This window comes from Falco peregrinus, chromosome 5, assembly GCF_023634155.1.
Source record: "Falco peregrinus isolate bFalPer1 chromosome 5, bFalPer1.pri, whole genome shotgun sequence".
Taxonomy (NCBI): Eukaryota; Metazoa; Chordata; class Aves; order Falconiformes; family Falconidae; genus Falco; species Falco peregrinus.
The window spans coordinates 72,061,073-72,082,809 of record NC_073725.1 but is presented as its reverse complement, the minus strand read 5'-3'; the positions used below and the strand labels follow the sequence as shown (position 1 = coordinate 72,082,809).

Here is a 21,737-nt window from a genome sequence, read left to right as displayed (position 1 = left end):
CAAAGAAACTTTTGGGGTTTTTGTTTGCACTGTAACTCTTGAGTCATCTGAACAACTTGCCAATGTTAAGGAAAAAAAAAAAGAAATCTTCCTCCTAGCTTCTAGGATTGTTTGATTTAAGTTTTGGTCATAATTTGCAATGGTTTACTATCGTCCAGCCTGGTTAGTTCATGGTAAGGGTTTTGATGTTTGAAAAGAAGCCTGGTTTCTTTTTAATCAATATTTCTATGAAGCAGGACGGACAGAAAAGATTCTACTAATGATAGTAAGGAAATTATTTATCCTTTAAGTAGTAAAACTGAATGCATGAGTCAGTCTTAGAATGTTGAAACTGATTTAAGACTCTGTTTGTATGTAGGCTAAAAGAGGTATGAAACTTAAGAAATAAAAAGAAATACATAAGGAAAGCAAGATACTGTGAAAAATTTGCCTTAAATTCAGCCATAGGAATATGATGTACAGGCCATCTCTGCAAAAGCCTCAGGTTTTAGTTGCACAATTATTTTGGAAAAAAAATTGCAAAAATGGCACACTTAAGACATTAAAGTACAAAACCACAGTCACTACAAAAGAACATGTGAACACTTTTCATCTGATTCAGTGGCAAGTCAGCTAAAATTGATGGGAAATGTATTTTGAAATAATGTGGAAGGGTTGGTGTAGGTGAGCAGCTCTCAGACATTCCCTTTTGCTGTCTCTGAGTTGGGACTGACAAAATTCCCTCTAACAGGGCAAAGGAGTGTGTTACATGTTGGTGAGCATGAAGAAATCTTTAACTGCTTGAGCTTGATTAGTAACAGTACTGAAAATATGACATCCATGAACATAAGCCACAGCAAAGGTCAAATACAATATGTAACTGTTCATCAGAATAACTGAACAATCCCACTTCATCAGTCTGTCGCACAGAGTGTCTGTCAAAGACCATGGAAAGCTTGGTTTCTGTACTATTTTTCATGTGGAGCCTTGTCTTTCAGAAAAAGATTTCTCGGGAAGCAGCTGAGAACTAGAATGGGAACAGAGTCTGTATACAGAAAGAAATAGATAATTTCTTTTAAGTATACTTAGAATTCCAAAATGAAGAACCAGAAGTGAACAGCAGTCCAAGTCCTATTAAGGCACTACTAGCAATGAGACTTAACCAAGATTCACTCAATATGTATTTTTTAGCACAATAATTGTAATGTTACTCTGAGTGAATTAAGTGAATGTATCCAAGGGAAACTAGTCTTGATTTTCAGGAAAACAAATGCAGAAGTCACCATAGCCTGGTGTTAGAATGCATCAGTGTCTGTTGGCAGGATTTCCTCAGCTCCCTGGTTGCTAATGTACCATTAATTCTGGAAACTGAAATTTCTGGATAGTCCCATGACTAATCTTATTAATGTGAAATACTTAATGCTGTATTCTTTCCTAATTCCTCACTGACTCTGAGCTGGATGACCAAAAGGTGATTCAAGAACTTCTCATTCTTCACTGCTGTATTGCACAGATGTCCCTGGTGACACTGAGTGTTGCACTAGGTGCTGTACAGACATGAATTAAGAGTCAAACTCTTACAGAGTTTACAGTCTGCAGTGACGACTTGTGTGTAGGGTAGGGTGTGTGACTTGAGTGTAAGTTAGTGGCATTGTTTCTGTAGTAAAGATGAGGAAAGCGTATCACAGGCTGATTACTCAAAATTATACATAAAGTCTGTGGATGACTCAAGAACTGAACCCAAAGCAACTACCTTTACTGATGACTGCTTTGTATTTCCAGTGTTAAGAGAGATTATATGTAATAACTGATGTTAAAATACATCATTTAGTCAAGATTTTTTTTCTAGTATTTATGAGGAAACTTTTCCATGTAATGCTATTCCTTAGAATAGCATGTTATGATGAGTAGATAGATCTTTTAAGAAAAATTATAGGACAAACCTGGAATGATTTTCAGCCAGTCTGGATGAGGATCATCTGGAATACTGCTTCAGCTGCCAACAAGAGTTGAATGAAGAGCAGTTTCCCATCTCCTCTGTAAACTGAAAAGTTCAGAAAACTAGTAATGTTGACACAAAGTGAGGATCCCTAATCAGTCCAGCTACACTTCTGTGAGGCCCCATGGGAATAGTAGCGGAGAAGTCTGTACATTTATGATTGGTTATGTGTTTTCTTTCCTGTGCGGACTATGTATTTAATGCCATGCAGTGTGTTACGCTCAGGGAACAGCGCTGTGCCTAAAGGGGGCTATAGGTAAGTTTCAAACATGACTCATGGTTTGGTTATATGTAAAGTATCTAAACCAACAAATTTAGGGGGACACTAAATGAACAAAATCTATGATTTCAAGCTTTTCAATGGAGAAACGTATATTCCAGTTTTTTTAATGAGACGGTATTTCATTCCAAGTGTATTAAGCAACTTTCATGCAAGCCTTCCTTAGCCAAAACTACTCCACTAGAAATCTTGCAAAAAGTTAGCTCTTCCATTCAACCAGACCAGAGGCACAAGGTGTCTTTCACAGTTCAGTAGGACACACTTTTCCTTTTAAGAGAGCCATGTTGGGGTGAAGGCAGGCAGACATACATACAGATCTAGACTAGTTAGTCTTAACTCATTACTCCATTTTACACATGGAGCTGTCATGTCTCTGAATTGCTTCTAGATTAGGGAAACCATAGGAAAGGAAACCACAGTATTTCTCAGCTCTGAGAATTAAAGTATGGTTAGTTCCGCAAATGAGTAATTTTCATACACTGCAGTACGAACAACAGCATATGCTGCCTTTGTCAGTGTTTGAGATGCAGCTTAGTCTTGAGTTCTAGGTCAGTTATTAGTTCTCTGTTGTGATTTAATTTTTTTGTTTGGTTGGTTTGGGGTTTTTTGTTTCAGTGTAAGAAAGAAAAATGAAAAACATAATCCTGAAACCAGAAAGCTGGGACATACTTCCACAGGCTCTGAGCTGGGCCTTTGTAAAGAACACTTGTGTACTTGCACTAGGATTTAGATCTGCAGCCGTATCCTGCTACAGTCCACCCAGAAAAGTAGACTTGTACCTCTTCACTCAGACACTCCTTTGACTGCAAGAGCGAGCCAACCTTTCAGGTACGTTCGGCTCACAGTGTGGAGGGTTCATTTTGGAGCAATTCTGAATCTATCTGCACAGTGACATGTTCCTGTAAGATGTTTTATTTTTGGGTGGTAGACCAAATAATCACTTCTGTGTTGTGAACCAAGAGGATGTCTAGCAAATCTAATCTGGGAGACAAGAAGGAGCAGCTGTACCTTGTTCTATTAGCTTTCCTCCTCCATTCCAGGAGACTCGGGAGGATGGATCCTCAGCTTAATGTGCAATGTGAAATCCGGTTCTTTATATTAAAGTAGGCAGTGAAGAAACAAAAAAAAGTGGGAATCTGTAATTCAGCCTGCTTGAGCCAAAATAAGAAAACCAAAACCTATATGTACAAGACATAAGTACACGGCCCTCAATTAACTTTGCAGTCTTGGAGCAAACAAAGCTTGTTGCTCCATGCTGCTTCCGGAGTCAGTCTGGACCATGCAGTAGCAGGAAGGTGGTTGGGAGCTTACACATTCTGAACAGTATGCAGTGAAGATGTTGGTAAAATGAGAGGGGATTATCACCCCATGCATGTGGTGAGCAGCACTGCAGCAAAGCAGAGACATCCTGAATTGTACTATTTACTATGCCAGGAATCTCCTGGACTTTTCTGCTACCTCTTGGGTTTTGAATCTGCAGAGTATCCTAACTCGGTGGCTAACAGATAGACTTGTGTATAGCCCTGCTGATTACAGGACCTTAAGTGTGTAAGTATTTTACTGCCTTTCATGCACAGGACCTAAGTGTGGAGAGGAAAAAAAAAAAAGTACTTTTTTCTCTTTTGATTCACAAAGGATTTTCTGCTTATCACAGAGGAACATGTTTGGACTGGTCCAGCCATACTGAAACTGCAGAACCATATTTCAGCTTCCATGGTATGGTTGCTGGACTAATAATGAGATCCAGGTGTAAGATTTATGTGGGAACTTTATAATTTTAACATTTTTATTAATAGTGTCTATTTACTTGTGTTTATATAAGTGCACTAACTTTAATAACTTCTTCTTGCCTTGGGGTAGGATATCATTTGATGCACAAGATTACAGTCTGCAGTAAAATCAGTGCAGCTTACAGTAAAAATACTGGGGGGTGGGGTGGTAAGTAGTAGATTAATAAGGATGATAAGTACATACAGACTCAGGAGCGTTTTCTTTATATCTCTGACTCCATGTAGACATAATTCAACAACAGCTGAATTGGAAGCCAAGTGGGGAAGCGGAGCATTACCTGTTTTTAGTGCTCAGTACAGAACAATGCTGAATTCAGTGAAATGATTCAGATTCTTACTGCAGCAGGGACACCTGCCAGACTGATCAGTGAGCCTGTTCTGCCTGGGCAGATACTCTGGAGCCTGTTTTATTTCCCTTTTTTCTTCTCCAGCTCCTCTAGGATGTGGTTAATTCTACAATGTCGCAGTGCGGCTACAGTGGCAATTACTGTTTGTGTGAAACTGGAGAGAAATGGGTGGTTAAGTCTGCTTCAAATGTAATTAAGTCTGAAATGTCTCTGTGGTCACATTAAATGCACTAATTTTAAGCTCTCTTTACTGGTTTAAGCCATAGCCATTTGTTACATAAAAACGCAAATTATTTTCTGTGGGAATACGGAGAAGAAGAAAAGTGTTCTTCAAAGCATCAGAACAGTAATACCCACTACAGACTTCTTGTCCTGCCAAAATACGTTAAGAAACCCCAAACCATTTTTTTGAATGGAAATAGTATCTAATCATCCTTTTTTGTCCATCAGTGAAACAAACTATGCCTGCAAGTTCATTCTGTGGTTGACTATTTAACTATTTGTGTTCCAGAGATGGACTTTTAATGTCAGGTTAGTCATGCAGAAGCTTAAATTAAAATCACATTCAGGACTGTGTCATTTCAGTATGTTTTTCCTCGTAGAAAATAGTTTAACAAGTTGTTTGCTTCTGCCTTTACCTTGCAAGTTTCTGTGTCCTTATATATATCGATTCAACTCGTTTTAGGTTGTGTGTGTTGCAACCAGTTTTGATTAAATGAGTTGGATTTGAAAGTACAAAATAAAATATGTAAAAAATTTGAAAGTAAAAAAATAAAATATACTGGGGGTGGGGGGGAAGTGGAAGTAATTCATGTGAAATTGTTGGTAGGAGTATTTTTTTTCATGCTTGCTCCAGCAGTGAGAACAAATGGCATAGCAGGCACTATTTTAGCTTAAATAAATGGAACTGTGTCCAGAACTAAAATACCAGAACATGTATTTTGAAGTATCTGGCAGAGGGGTAAGTCTGTCTTATGCATTCCCTGCCAGTGACTTTTGGACACAGTGTTTATGTCATGGAAGTTTGCTGGTTCCCATCACAAAATACATGTTTTGGGCTGTTTCAGCAAAGTGCAGAATGTGTATAAAGACATTTAAAACTGACCACTGCACTGAACAATTGCTGTGAAGGAATGGCCGTGCACTTGCTGGTCCATTGCAAGTAGGAATAGATGTGGGTGGTCAATGCTTGCTTTGAGGGGCCTGGGAATATTTGTGGAAGTGTTTAAGAATCCTTCAGTTTGGAAACATTCCTCATTGGAGCACAGGAAACCTAAGGATGAAGAGGTCGTTGCTGAGAAACAGAAACAGCAACTCCCTTGGTGATGGGCAACAGCTGAACCAGGGGAATAAAAAGTGAAGCTATCATTGTCAGTTTAGGGATTTCAGCAGTCGGTGATAAGCAGCAATTTGAAGTTTTGCCTGAGTTCAATCTCAGAGCAGGCTCAGTTCCAACAAATTGTTATTCTGCTCATCCCCCCTCTAGCTTTCTTCTGATGCAGCTACAGCAGCTAATCACTCAAAACAGAGGAGTCACAGGTGCTGAAAAGCCTGTCTGCAGACTGTGCTGTCACATGCCCACCACTGAAATAGGTATGTTATTTCAAAGTTCTATTAAACCACCTGTGAAAATGTATCAAAACATACATTTATTCCTTTTTGATGCGGTGTTTGAATTCCCAACAAACTAGATAAAACCTTTTATATTAGCTAGCTGTGGCCATGGATGGGTTATGCTGATGCTACTGAATGGCCTAATTTCCCCTGCCTTGCAGCCTTCACAGGAGTTACTTTTACCTTTATATGACAGTACATGCTGATGTGGTGATACCAAAATGTTCACTCAACACAGGTTCTAGAATTAAGCATAAGTATCATAGAACTGAGGTGATAACCTTTCATCTAGTAGAGAGGTAGCCCTACAAAGTTGTCTGTAAAACCCATTTCTGTAATCTTACAAATTAATAATTAATAATATAAATTAGTCTCCAAGTGGTGGTGGCTTCTGTTCCCCTCCTCTGGCAGAACTGAATAAACCACTGAATATATTTCTAAGAAGATAGCACTGCCAAAAGAATGAGTGATGTGGCAAGTAAAACCAATTATAAATAACTGGAAAGGTGTAAGGGGCATAATCAGTAACAGCAAAAGTAAGGAATTTACTGTGTCTAGAAAGCCAACCCTAGGGTTTATTCATTTCCACAGCGTTTAGCACACCTGTACAATTGCTTCTCCTGTACTTCCCTGCTGTTCCCTCACTCGGTTCTTCAAAGCCTCTGACAAGTTTGAGTGAGAGGCTGGGCCTGACCCTGTCTCCATAGTGATAACTTCCTGAATTTGGTGCGATAGAAGCAAAGACTTCGTGGAAGTATTGTTTAAGAAATGAGTGATTTTTATATATAATTTTTTTTTTTTTAGGAACTAGACCTTGATTTAAAGGAAAATTATTATTTGGGGTTTTTTTCCGGAAATTTTCCTGTAAATGCCTGGCATCAGATTACTGAATGATCATCTACTCAGCTGGTAAGTCAAATTAAAGACAATGTCTTTTTTAGATACAGCAGCCAGAACATGCAGATTAGTGTTGGAAGCATCCTCCTCTATGTTCTGTCCCCAGAAAAGGGAGAAATGGTTGGGGTTTTTTTTCCAGACACTAACTCATCTTTGAGCCCAGCTTAGATTGTTTGTTATCTTATCTTCTGGTCACTAAGGATAGGTTATGGCATTCTTGGGAGAGTAATGTGCATTGGATGTTCAACTTTCAGCATGGAAGGGGAAAACCTTAGTATTACTGGGAATAGTTAAACATAGGAAATCCTCTTCTGGGAGTAGAATTCATTCAGCTTCTTACCCAGGAAATGTTCATTTATGCTGTTTGCTCAGGCAGGCACCTCCTGAGGGCACAGTTTCAGCTGACCTATGTAACCAATCACATGCCATTCTCTGACAGCACTTGTTCTTTATCAGCCCATTAAGCATGGGCTTTCAGCCAGTGAAAACATCAGATATTTGGCAAAGCATTTATAATTAGTAAGTGTTGTGGCAGAATAATGGAATCTGAGGTCTCAGAAACCATCAAGTGTGTCCGTTTCCAGCTGATAATCCCATGGAGACAACAAATGGAAAGTGAAGAATACCAAATTGAAGGAGGTGGTATGTAGTGTTTAGATTTGCTGCAGAGTATCTTGCAGCAATCCAGACTCCTCCTAGAGTTTGATACCCAGTGCCTGAAGAAACAGGTATTTTCTCCCTCTACCTTGCCTGCATTTTGCAGGCCTTACTGTGTCATCTTGCCTGTACCATTTGTTCCCATCCTGTTCACACACTTTTTGTGTTTTGACAAGAGGTGCACTTAGGGAACACATTTTTGTAATCTTGAAATGGTTTGATATTGAGAACATAGTCATATTGTCAGGAGGAGAGGCAGACAGAGGCTTTGTATGCTTTCTCCCTAGGTGTAGCTGTGCAGTTTTCTACTCAGTCTCACCATTTATGAAGTGGGAATCTCCTTTTCCACATTCCACCTTCAGGCATGGATCAAGACATGGCCACTTTGTCAACGTATTTTTGTTTTTCACTCTCTTGGCATGCATTTTACAAGCATGCTTTGGCATCTTAGCTGTTTGACAGCCTGTTTCCTAAGAACTGGCTTCCAAGGTTTTGACATTCTCTGGCTAGATGTCATCTTCCCATAGCAGAAATTCTTTTCCCCTCATGTCACTGTCCATTTGGTACTGAGAGCTAGCCTACATGGCTCAGATGAAAAGCTTTTTGGCAATCAACTTGGAGACTCTGGAGACAGAGTGCTGCAGTGGTTCAGTCCATCAAGGCAATGCTACCTCTGTTGAGCCAAGTGGTTTGTCAGTGTTTGAGATTTAGTTTATTTTATACTTTTTCTAGAAGGGTGCAAAGAACTGAGGAAAGGACTTTATGCCTCTGAACTTGTTTACTAGCAGAGAGGTTTGGTACCTCCACTCTGTGAATAAAGAATCAAGTGACTTCAGCATGATTCCATGTCAGCTTCAGCTGGTCTGTTGTGGGTCCTGGTAACCCCTTTTCCCTGGCATCTGCTGTACAGCACAGCCTTTCCTCTCCTTTGCATTTATAATATTGTCCCTGTGACTGTGGTGAGGGAGCTAATCTTCCTGAACGCTTAACCAGAAGAAAAAAATTCAAAAATAATGTATTTCTTCTTACTTTGCCAGATCTTATTGCTGTAGAGGTGCATAAACGTTACTGCTGGCACAAGAGAGAGATGGGGAGGGAGGGACAGGCACAGGACCACAGCATCTTGGCTGAGATTCACTTACACTTCTGTGAAATCTTACTCAACACTCTCAGCATGTCCCAGGCCCCGGGTGCCAGGCATGTGCTTTCTCTGAGCCTACAGTCTTTACTGCTGCTGCTGCTGCTTTTCACTGCCACCTTATCTCTATAATGATACCTATCGTTCATTTTGCAACTACTACATCAGTCTCCAGTTTAAAGGAAGACTTTCAGAGCAATGATTTAGTCCCTGTCAGGACTTCACGTGTGCACAAGTACTGTAGGCTTTAGCCTCCTTTTGGTTTTATCTGTCATACAAATATCTGCATACAAAGGGACAGCATTGCTGCTGTTCTTAGTCTGAAGTATTGAGTGAAAGGTGCCAAGCACGTCTGTGGGATTTGCACTGGCTAGGGATCAAAACTCACAAGCAGTCCTTGAAGGCATGATGACAGTATCCTTCCCATTTAAAACTAGGAGTCAGATCATATGAAACAGATTTCTTCTAAATGCATAGAAGGGGGGAAAGGGAGGGGAGGGGGGGGGGAAGGAGAAGAGCAGAATGCCTTGTTTCTGAGTCACTGTATCTGGCATCAGAGACAGCAGAGCTTATCCTCTTCTGCTTTTTGTTTTGGTTCAGTTTGTGTTTTGGAGCAGGAGGGACAGTCTAGAGAGGGAAGACATTAGCTTGACAGATGCAGGGTATGTGGTCCAGGGGCTCAGTTCCAAGTGCAAAAATTATCATTTCTCAAATGCTCATTTCTGCACTAACACAACAGACATGACTGGACTGTGCAGTTACATTTAGGCTTTTCCCACTGAAGTCTGGACAGTGCCTCCATATGTGTGTTGCCCACAGAATCTAGGACCAGTGCATTTGAAGCATGCTGAGGGTACAGAGCACCCTCTGCTATGCTGCCACAGCAGCAACAAATAAGCTGGAGTGAGCACTGGAGATGCCTGGCAGGCAATATTTTGCAAAACTTTAAATGCAGGAGTAGCTGCATGGTCTGAGTACAACTCTATCAAAGTGATGCAGACGCTATGGTTACAGGCTAGACTTTTACCATTATGCCCATAAACTGCACTTTAGTGCTTTTTTTTTTTTTTTTCTACAACTGGTGTGAAGCTCTTCTCCCTGATGAGTATTTGGCTCAGTCCTAGATGTTAGAGTAGCTTCCTACAAAGCAAGGCCAGTTGTGATTTGTAGCTCTGTTTTATTTTCAGGACTTATGGGAGACTGGCATTTGTCCACTCAATGGGAAGGCAGCATTGGACAAGAAAGAATTGCAGGTTATTTTAGCAGGGTAGTTTCAGTACTGGCCAGTGCTGTAGCCTGGGTCTGACTAAGCCAGCAGAAAACAAGGCTTATTCGTTTTCCGTGCCAATCTTGTAGCTATACTGCTTTAACCTTGATATAACCAACAGCCATGTCAGGGGGGTGGCACTGCAGCTCTAGTGGTAAACCTCCTTTTCTGCAGTCAGGGTATTAACTGTATCATGGTATACTTGCAAGACTGTGACTTTTGTACAGCTGTGCTGTTCTCAGTGTTGAGACTTGTTCATCCAAACTTTTTTCCCCTTCTCCCTCAGCACCAAGCGAGGCTGCTTCTATATAGAAGCTTTTTCTGAAACTGAGAGGAGAGTTGTTTTTTCCACGAAGTGTTTTCTTGCTTACCTGCTGATTGAGTTAAGGTGTTCCATTCTGCCATCACTGGGCTGCCTTATAGCAGCTTTGGGGGTGGGAAGCCATGTGAGGTTTTAAAGCTATTTTGTATATGTTTGGCTGTTGTAAACCAGTGTGACAGTGTTCTAGTAAATGCCTGGTTTCTGTTTATCAATTCTTAAGATGCTGCAGCTCACTGGTGTCAGTTAATTTTTTACTAGAATAAGTTTTGCTTTCAGGTTCTGGAATGTACTGTATTTCTCTGATACATTTAAACAAGTGCCCTACCTTTAATTGCAACTTTTCTTCTTGAGTTTTGAAACAGAAGTAGTAATCCTAACTTTCTATTTAGTTTAAATAAAAACTTACTTTCATTAAATAAAAAGATGGACCTCTTCTGATTTCAACATGCACACCTCTTTTTCTAAGAAAAAGATGTTTAGAAAGATCTACTGCTGTGACATTTTGCAGTTGGCTCACAATTTAAGCTAACTCTTATAGCCTTTTATTTCCCAATAGAAAATTTCTGGGCAAGCCTCGCTTTGTGCCAGGCCCATTTCCTTGTCTTCCTTCTTGCTGCTTATATGTACAGCCTGATTTCTTCTCCTTCAGGGAGTGGGTGGGAATACTAATGTCTTCATAGTTGTGAGAGAAAGCAGGGGGAGAAAACGGGGCTGAAGCAGAGACAACTTTCTTGTAAAGAGAAAGCAGTAGATAAGTTTTGGGATAAATAAGGAAGCAAAAATGATCAAGTAGGACAAGGGGCAAAGGCTTATTTTAGGGACAACCTTGTTCTAGAAAATGGCTGATGAAGAATGGATCACAGGAGCACTCACGTTCCAGAGAAATAAATCCACTGGTACCTAACTATAAACATTCTACTTCTGCTACACTAATAGCATTAACCATTATTAATAACTCTGTTATAATCCCACCCTTAGTATCCGATCCAAACCCAGCATGCTGTCTGGAGAGCTGCTCAACTCAACACACAGTATTTAACTCTGTAGAAGTAAAGCCAAAGTGATATCTGGAGTTAAGAGAATCTCCAGGACCCAACAGTTGTTCCGCAGAATTGCATGTTCATGATCACAGCCTTGAATTCAGGAACCCAAATTCTGCCATAATCTCACTTCATAAACATGTATTTTTTGCCCTACATGCTGTGTTTTTAAAAAGTGTTATGAAAATTGAAACCTCATCCTGTGAAAGAAAAACATGAACATAAGTTGTGTCTTTCTGATTTATCAAGCGTAAGCTAGGAAAGAGCAAACATGCATAATATAAGGTGAGAGGAAGAAAGATATTATTACTACCCATCTCCATGCTTCAGTTCTTCTCAATTTTAATGTGCTTTGGAACGAGATGAAATAAATACCTGTATAACATGTAGTTGTGACTGAAGGATACCATACAGGTAGCTAGAGAGCTTAACCTTATACTGTAATGCACCATCGGTAGCGAGCAGGAAAGGTTAATCGTGAATTTCCTTTGTATTCAGGTTTTTCCCTTTCCATAAATTCCTTGTGAATCCCTAGTAAAGCAAGGAACTACAAAATGGGGGAGTCTTTTAAAACTGTACGATGCTTTTGGCAGTGATGCATCTGTATTTATGTAGGAATTATTTTACCAGAAGTACAGATGGAGGAGGGAGGAATACATGCTATATTATTCCCTCACAGAAAAGAAAAATCAATCCATTCTCATAAATAATATACAAAATTCTCAGCAAGATCTAAATTCAATACACTTAAGATGTCACCAGGGATCTAGGTCTGACTGGCCAAAGAGCTGGTTGGGGAAAAGCTTTATTTGGTTCGATTGCTGGCAAAATCTGGGTGGACCAAATCACCCTTACTGTCCATCACAGCCTCTGGAGAGGGGACAGTTTATCTTTCTGGGTGACTGAACAGTCAGTCCCTGCAGTTAAGACATTTGGGGAGGGCAGAAGGTTGCTCCTGCTTGCTTAGTCTAGGATATCAAGCTCAAGAGCTGGGTGAATGGACTCTAGTGGTAGGTTTTCTGCCTTCAACTGAAAGAATGCTAGACTTGATAAACACAGGAATTGCCTAGTTTAATTCAAGAGTTGATGTTGTAGTGGTTTAATTAATGCAAAAAGAAGTTTAATGGGCTGAGAGCTTTAGTGTTCAAATTAAAAATGATAGCAGGAATTGTTTACTGGGATTGGGAGCTTTTAACCTGCAAATCCAATGTTAATTACCACATTTTACAGCTGCCTTGCCACTTTTCCTCTGTACTTGCAGAGCACAATAACTGAAAAGGCCATATGCAATGACATATGTTGTTATGAAAAGGCCATATGCAATGACAATATATTTAATCGTTTTCTGGGTACCTGGCTAAATGAAGATTTGAAATTCAAATTGCAAAATGTTTTGAAATTTTGCTTCTCTTGGACTTCAGTATCTTTATCAGAAAATTCAGTGGTTGCTCCATAGCATTGTTTCTGATGTTTACTTTTAATTTCTGTTTTGCAACATTGCAAAAGCACAGGAATTTAAATCTAGTGGTATAAGTAAGGTCAGTAGATTTTAGGCTTTCCACCAAGTGTAGATAGTTTAATGTTTCTACTGATTCTGAGGTTAATTGCCTGTGATGGCAAACTAGGAACACATGGGCTTCTTAAATAGATATGCACTTTCAGGTGTTCGTCACTGAACCTCGTTGGAGTGCTAGCTTGTTGGGTTTGGGTGGGTTTTTTGATGATTTCTGAAGTGAGTCTGTTGCTGTTGGTGCAGCTCCCTAGTGGTTAATCTATTGTTTATTAACAGAAGTTGTAATACAGCATGTTAAAGTGATTGATCAGTAATTTTCCAGGGCTAATTAAGAAACAGACAGGGCTTTCTGACTCTTGGGTCATGAGTGCAGTGGGAGAGTAGCTAGGCTATTAACAGCAGACCTTTCAGATCTGCTTCTTCCTATGAATTTTTTCTGCCTTTCTAAGCTCCACCTCAAGTCTTGTGTGAACTCCTACATAGGTGTATTTTCAGCTCCCTCCCTGTCTCAGTATATAGTGTCCTACTGTTGTCATGCACATATGTGCATACACGCACCCAAAAGGCCACCCAAACACACAACTTCATCACTCTTCACTGTCTTCACCTACCTTTATTTAGCTTGCGTACAGGGCAGGGAGTTGCAGCATGTCCTGTGTCTGGTTAAGAGCTAAGTAGATGCTGGCTCTTGCCTCCCAAATATGAGGTGGGCCACTCCAAACAAATCTAAGTTGAGCTGTTTGTACTTTTTCCTCTGAGATTATGTGGGTAGGGAAGAATGGTTTCCCCCTCTCCACAGCTGCAGGTCTTCAAAGGGCTGGAGGCAGCCAGTATTTCAAGATTTGTAGCAAACTGGATTGGAATTGACCAACTCATTGAAGCTTTCATGTCAGGAATAGGAGGTAGAAGAGGCAGCACAATAACATGAACTTCATTTTCTCAGAAAATCAAGACAAAAAACCCAATGCACTTTGGCAACATTCTGCTATGTGTGTAAGCAGCTGCCTAATTTAAAGCAAGGAAGAAGTTCTGCTGTCCCATGGAACTACGATTCTGCCTACACTGTATTTCTTTGCCAGCTGTTTTTCTATCCTTTTTCTAAAGTAAACTAACACTTCCAAAAAGGTGGGGGGAGGGGGGAAGGCAAAAAACTCTCCATCATTTTTCTAGAATTGAGGGTATTGCAGGTGGTTTTAATACCAAGTGTCCTTTTGTTTAGAAATTAAAGCCTCTTCCTTATCTCCAGGCTGCCAGATCTGTGAATAATGGACTTTTTTTTTTTTTTAAAGCTATTCAAAGAAACCTTGGCAAGTACTTCTCTGTCAGGCAGTAACTGAATAAAGTCCCAAGTTGCTTGATGCTGTCCCTCCCTTTTCCCCTGAGTTTTTTTGTATCCATTGCTTTTGGCCTATAAATAACACAGAGATAGCTAGAAAGGGAAACCTTTTCTGAGAGGAAATATTGTCTGGCAGCTACCCAGTAAGGCCCTATTGGCTCTAAGTCAGTGCTGAGCTTCACCCAGAAAAAGCAAGTCTAATGGTAGTTTAAAAAACCCAACCAACCAACAACAAAAAAACCCTAAAACCCAAAACCTCACTGTCTTGTGTTTGCCATTTAAAAGGAAAGAAACAGGGGATGTTTTATTTTCCTGTATAAGCAGGCATGGACAGTTTTTAATGCTGCAGCTGAAAGCACTTTCCAATCCTTTTTATCACTGGAGATTTTGTAGGGCTGTGGATGGTGCTTCATGGCAGATAGATGAGAGCCAAGCAAGCTGGCAGCCGAAGCACAAAGAGCGGTTCTAGGCTTCTGCCTCTGCAGTGAGTTCCATGTGCTGGGAGTAGAAACTTCCCAGTACTTCGTGCATCTGCTTGAGCCTAAGCCTGCATCTCCCCTGACTGTGCTTCAGCTGCAATGCTGCAGCTGAGAAACCCAGCAGGCCAAAGAGTTTTGTGATGTTTACCTGTAGCTATAGGATACGCCTTTCATGCTATTGTAACTGCCTCTGCTCAAAAATAATATAGCAGAAAACTTGTATGCCTGTGTGTAGTCCACAGAATATAAATGAGTGTCAATTTAATGGCTGAAAATATAGCAGGTCACGTTACTGCCAGAGGTGTTTTTAATTGCCCGTGCCTAGGAATTGAAGTCGCACAATAATTTGTTCTGGCCGGCTAGGCACCAAAAAAACACTAACTGCTTTTCCCATCTCTTGTCCCATTGTTTTATTAGTTGCTATTTTTCTAAAACGGCCTGATCTGGTTAGTATTCCTTCATCACATATTAGAATGTGATATTAGGATCATAACAATAGCGGTTTTAAAGATTCTTGAATTCAGAAACTCCTAATTGGAGTGAAATGGTCACAATGACTTTGTGCAAATGGCTTCATTCCACCTTAAAATGTTAAAAGATGAAGTACCAAAGTTAATTATTTCTTAGTCAGCTGGATTTTCCTTTTTTTTTCTTTCTGCCTAGACATAATGCAATAGTATTAGCACTCAAACCATAGTTTATATGAGTTAATGAGTTTGACACCTTCTCTGGCCTCTCTTTTATTACACAGAAGCTTACCTTGGATTTTCAATTAGATATTACTATAGATGTGTTATGGGTTTTTTAATTATTATTTTGCAGAATATGGAGGGAACAAATAGCACAAACCTACTCTCCATTTTAGACAGGATCCAAGCCTGAAAATAACTTTGTTTTTGTAGTTCAGTTGTAGCCAAGAGCTCATTGTAAGCTTAGATAATTGTTTCTGTGCTCCAGGAAAGAAAAGAGAATTGAAAAAAGAAACAAACTTGGAATCAAACGCTAAACATTAAGTTGATTGTTAAGCTATAATCAGATTTGGGCATAGCCAAATAGTAATCCTTGTTTGAACTTGAACTTCTCGTTCACTGCCTCATATTAAAATTCAGAACGCTAAAGCATATATAAGGTAACATTAAATATTTTCATTAAAATCAAATCAGCATATCCATTTGATGATTTATAGCCTACTACCTTCAAATACTTTATGAGTTCTGTAAAGCTTGTCTCCAATTCCACCTCCCTTACATCTTGGCCTCAATATGAAGACAGCCTTATACCAGCTGCAGATGCTTCCACGTAGTCAAGGACCTGAGTGCTGTGGAGGTTTTCTGATTACATCTGACTGGAATCAACACACAAAAGCTGCTACTTGAGGCCGTATAACACATATAACAAAAGGGCCGATATGAGGGGTTATGTTTAGAGTTGACTAGAGGATGATCCTGGCTGGCCAGAGCTATACGAGCTGCCACCTCTCTTCTCCCATCTATATCATCTTTTGATTGTACCAAAGTCATTCATACGCTGATGGTCTACATCTTGAACACAGCAGTAAGATGTACCCCAGGCTCTCTTGTACTATATTTTCCCAAGGTGCCTTCTGGTTTGCATCAGGATGGGGGGAGGAGGATCAGAACTTAGGTGAGCTGGAAGAAGGAAAAAATGACATGAGAAGTGTTTGGAGAAAGGTAGGTTCAGCCTCATATCCAGAAGGTAAACAATTGTGAGGGGATGGCTTGGGCTGCCACTGATAGTATTAGTATTAGTGTAACTGAAGGAGACTTACAGTGTTGATGGACGTCTGATGTGGATGAATGTGTGTGGATTGGCCTTAACAGTGAGGAATAGATCCAGCAGAGACTTTAAGGTAAGAATACCAAGTATTTAATTATTTCAAAATTAAATTATTGTTGCTGCTTCCTCCTTTCTGGTTAGTATATCCCAAATTCCCTAGGAAATGTTTCCTGAAGAGGGACTACTTGCTTTCTGTTTCTGCTAATTGATCTCATTCTATGAAATAAGTAGATAATTACTTGCTCAGCTGAAGCATTTAGAAACATTGAAGTAGTAACTGATTCATCAGAAGGTGAAATTGGTTTTTCTTAATTGTTGTTAGGTAATAAAATATGAGTGTAAAGGCTTGGTAACCAAACCCCCCGTCTGTGATAAGCAAACATGGCAAGGTGAGGGGAATAGTCGGAGTTTCAGACATTTTTTTCCTGTAATGATAAGGAAATAGATTTCTTTGTTAAAGCTAGTACAGCTCAGGGTTTTATAACGGTGCATGATGCTGCAAGGACAATACTGAGACATGCAATTACATTTTAGGAATACAAAGCCCTGGCTGTTAAATGGAAATGGTGAGGACCAAGAGTCGATTGTAAGGAAAGGATCAAAAATAAGCCATATTTTCTGTAAATTCCCAGCAAGTCAGTAGACTGAAGCCCATAACAGAGGTATTTTCCTTTGTGTGAAGCAATGCCAAGATAAGAGCATTCCCTTCAATGCTACTGCAATCCTTGTCCAGGGAGAGGCAGGCAGACAGACTTTACCTGTTCACTTCTGAGGCTGAGCTCATAATGACTGGGGGAGGAGAAAGGTTCCTGTTCTTCACAAAATAAAGTGTTCTCTGTGTGTTGCAGTCTCCCACAGGATCCTCCTGGCTCTTGACAAACTTCTGTGTCTGTTGGGGAGTGAATCTTTCTCCCAGTGTGTGTGAGCATTCCCTGGGCTCCCACTGCCCTTTAAAGGCCACGCAGATGCTCACAAGCTGTAATTGCACTTCCAGATGAAATTGGGAGGTGGAGAGAAGTGGGGGATGAATTCTGAGTCAGGGGCTGATTTTCTACTATTTTTTTCTGTTTATCTTGGATATTGGAAGTAAGCCAACAGAAATCACAGAGAGTAGCGCAAAGAATGTTTCTCAAATTGCTTTTTAGGAGAGAGAGAAACTGTGCCAGAACTGCTGGAGAGCAGAGCACATGAGCCTGTTCAGCCTATATAAATATGAGGTATGTATATGTGCACATCTCTCTTTTCAACAAAGCATTTTAGTAAAAGCTGACTAGAAGGAAACTTCTGCAAGAAGACAGAAGGCAGCAACAAGAAGTCAGAGGGCAGTAGGATGGGGCAGAATGATCAGGAAACCAAGAAGCTCAGAAAGCTACTGAGAAAGGCTTTGAGGATTTCATGTAGCTTCTCAAAGACGACTTACCTGCCTTATCCAACATACCACAGTCTAGCTGAGCTCCGTGCTGTGCAGTGAAATACCAATGAGGAAACAGTAACCAAATACTATCACAATTAATTTAATTTTTAAGTACATCCCCAGACTGGTATTTTGGGGATAAATGATGACTAAGACTAGAGTGTGTGAGAGGTATGACAACATCCCCTAGAGAAGATCTTACAAAACTCTTTGTATGTGTGTGCAGTAATGTAAGCTTATTTTTCTCCATCATATAACATGTAAGCTTTATATAGTTTCCTAAGAGCTGAATAGTTTTGATTCAGGCAAGCAAAGAATAGAAAGTTATCAGTCAAAACTGTTAAAAAATTAGTTGACTGCCATCTAGGACAGTTTTACTCTCCTTAACCTTCTCTCCTTAGTAGATTTGCTGGGGGCGGGGGGAAGCCTACTTCTAATAATCTCTTGAGTAGAAACTGGCCGATATAAACTACTAAGCAAAATCAGTGGGCAGCTTGTTGCAGGACTGTATCTTGTTGTAAACTTCATATTCTCTGTTGCATTGACTTGTTTATCAGGAAGGAGCCTTTCAGCTTGGCAGCAAAGGTCTAGCTGCTTCTGTTGAAGTCCACAGAAAATTTCCCATCTAGCATTTATTTTGATTAAGCTAAACACTGTTATGGTATCTGAGGGAAGTGCCTGTGAAATCAACAGGAGTTACTTCCTCCTGACTTAGTGGGAGCTATGGTATCTTCTTAAGAAATCAGTACAAACTATCTAGTTCGTGTTAAGCTAAGGTTTATGTGGTTTGAAATTATCTGTGCTGACCGTAGTGTGTCACCACACAGCTGAATGCTGTAGAGCCTGTGCTGATGTTTCGATTCAGCGCACTGCACAGTACATTAGTGCAGGCTAAGGCTCAGGAGACTCTTTGCCACACAGTAGCTTGACGACCCTCTGACTGCTATCTTTTATACTATGGCTAGTTCATTAACTTGCCTCAAAACCAGTCTGTGGTCATCCTTCTGCATTTAGTCCTTTATTAAGTCATTGATTACAAAGCCAGGAGACTGTTCAGACAATTGCAGAAAGCCTTTGTTAATAAAGCGCTGATCATGCAGCACTTTGATCGGAAGGTGTCCCAAGGAGACAGGTAGATGTTGCATCCTTAGCCAGCTTCTGCCTCATGTCTTCCTCCTGCTGCACAGCATGCTGTAAGGGATCTCTCCATTCCCAAGGACCTATTTTTGTTGTAGAGTTGTTTCCATGTTAAAGAGATTAGCAGCTGGATGAAATTCCCCTGGAAACTGGTATGGCTATTGTTATCCAAATGTTGCTAGATATCTTTCCAATATCTCTACATATTTCTGGCTTCTCAGCCTGGGCAACAACCAAATGTGTTTTAAATTAAGTTCATTATAAAGGTGATTACATTTTTTGGCCCTCTAAGCTTTTAATTGGGAGTAGAACAGTTTTCTGAGAATCTTGATAGAAAGTTTGCACTGCTGTACATACAATCAGGATATAAACCACTTCATGTGTGTCTAATTATGGTATATGTCAACACGCACACATCTACTCTGCTGGGATTGTGTTGTGTAGGCATTACCATCCTGTTTAAATATGGCCCAGATCAGGCTATTTACAGGTGCTTTTTCTTGGAATCAGCAGCATTGTCATATTTATCCTGGTACATTGCAGAGCAGGGTATGCTGTAGAGGAGTGAAGGCAGAGGGCTGATCAGCATTGATAACATGCAGCTGTGGCCTTGCTACGAAGGCAGTGGGTTGACGGACATGGACGATGTGCAGCTGTAGCTCATTCAGCTAAGCAGTTAAATAGCCTGGGGGGGGGGGTGGTGGTGTTGGATGAGTGGTGTGGTCTGACTTCTGGAAGAAGGAGAAACAGCATGGACAGTAGAAGAACCTTTAGAAACCTTGTGGGGGACTGGTGGCTGTGCTAACTACTTATTGAAGTTAACCTGGTATGGGATGGTAAAAAAAGCCTTGTTGCAGCCAGCTAGTTTGTTTGTGCTGCAACAGCATGCTACTAGGCAGCCCGCCATGAATACTATAGAACAGCACAGAGAAGCAGGTTGGGTGTGACGCAGCTCTTAAGATAGAAAGCTAAAATTCTGCACCAAGCAAGATCAGGGAGAGAAAAAGGCATGTGAAAGCTGGGGGGTTTAAAAGTAAGAAAGGAAAAAAAAAACCCCAAGAATCATTGTAAGACAGACAATAAGCTGTTGCTGAAAAAACCGACTGTGTGGAACCACCCACAGGATACCCAGCAATATCAGATGATTGAAAGTACGTGGCAGAAGATTCACAGTTACCAAAACAAGTCCAAAACTTCATTGACTAGTCATTGAAAGAAATATTAACTGTACCATAGAAAAATATTTGGACGCTATCATTGCTGAGAACATTTATTATGTAGCAGTTACCTGGGAAATTAAAGTAGTCCAGATTTGGTTCCTCACAGTGTTTCTGTCTGTTTCTGATGAGAGAGACCTCTACCTATAGCAAGTCTGGAGGTATATAATACTCTCAGTATTTTCCATTGTATCCACCCTTTACTGACTTTCTGAAAGTAACTTTGTTTCAGGCAAGTTTTTTTCATTCTTAACATCCTTCTTACTTCTCTACAGTTTGTCATATCACTGAAAGGAGTTCTCATCCCTGGGAAGAAGGAATTTCACTGCAGTTCAGACATCTTCATAATATAGTAGTGTATAGCAGATCCAGAGGTGCTACATTCTACCAACCCAAGAGACTTCAACCAGTAAGTGTGTTTCTTGTTACATGTTGCACTGTGACTCACTAATTTTTTTGCCTCTTGAGTGCCTGTGGGATGCTGCCATCTTGTTAAATCAGTTGCCTTTCTGAATTCTGCCTTCATCCACTTCTAATGGAATTCACACCACATAGGAGTTTGTGGTTGCAAAACAGTCTGATGCAATGAGAATTAAAAAATCCACTAGTCCCAGCCATGGCATTCACATGCAGATTTTCTGTTCTTTGTTTTCAGGATGGTTTGATGCTGTGCTAAGTTTATTGTTATGGTTGACAGAGTAAACACATATATAAATAAGATGTTTACAGATAAATTGGAAATAAGTTTCAGTTTCTCTTACTTTGTGCTTTTGGATTCCACCCTTGCCAGGATCAAGTGGTTAAATATTGACTTGAAAAGAGCTCAAATTGCTATTCTTTAGTTTATGGACTCCTACTTGTACATGAAAATTAGCTTTTTAAGTTCATGGAAATATCGTTCCACTACTTGGTTCCAGCTAAGACAGAAATCTGTTCAGACTTGATGGAGTTTGAATGAAAGAATTCTTTGCTTAGAATATGCTTAAATGTGGCTGTTAGTTACGCTTAGAACTGCTGATAAGCAGAGCAGGCATAGCAATGTTTGTGCTACTGTTACTTACTGGGTGGTATGGTTACTAAAGAATCAGACTGTTGAGGTTGGAAGGGACCTTTGGAGGTCATCTGGTCCAAGCCACCTGCTCAAAGGGGGCCACTTAGAGCCAGTTGCCCAAGACCATGTCCAGGCAGCTTTTGATTATCTCCAAGGATGGAGACTCCACAACCTCTCTGGGAAACCTGTGCCAGTGCTTGGTCACCCTTCTGGTGAAAAAAGTGTTTCCTGATGTTCAGAGGGAACCTCCTGTATTTCAGTTTGTGCCCCTTGCCTGTGCTTCTGTCACTGGGCACCACTGAAAAGAGCCTGGCTGTGTCATTTTCGCACCCTCCCTTCAGATACTTATATACACTGATGAGATCCCCCTGAGCCTTCTCTTCTCTGGGCTGAACAGTCTCAGCCCTCTCAGCCTTTCCTCACAGCAGAGATGTTCCAGTTCCTTAATCATTTTTGTGGCCTT

The 21,737-nt window shown here is 40.4% G+C and overlaps 1 long non-coding RNA gene across 1 annotated transcript; it reads left to right on the top strand.

Annotated features, from left to right (window-relative positions):
- Positions 1-2,168: 2,168 nt before the first annotated feature.
- On the top strand, positions 2,169-20,626 carry LOC129784632 (uncharacterized). The gene is made up of 4 exons (XR_008747604.1): positions 2,169-2,234; positions 5,882-5,988; positions 16,778-16,844; positions 20,499-20,626. It is a non-coding gene; the product is annotated as an uncharacterized LOC129784632 (long non-coding RNA).
- Positions 20,627-21,737: the final 1,111 nt, after the last annotated feature.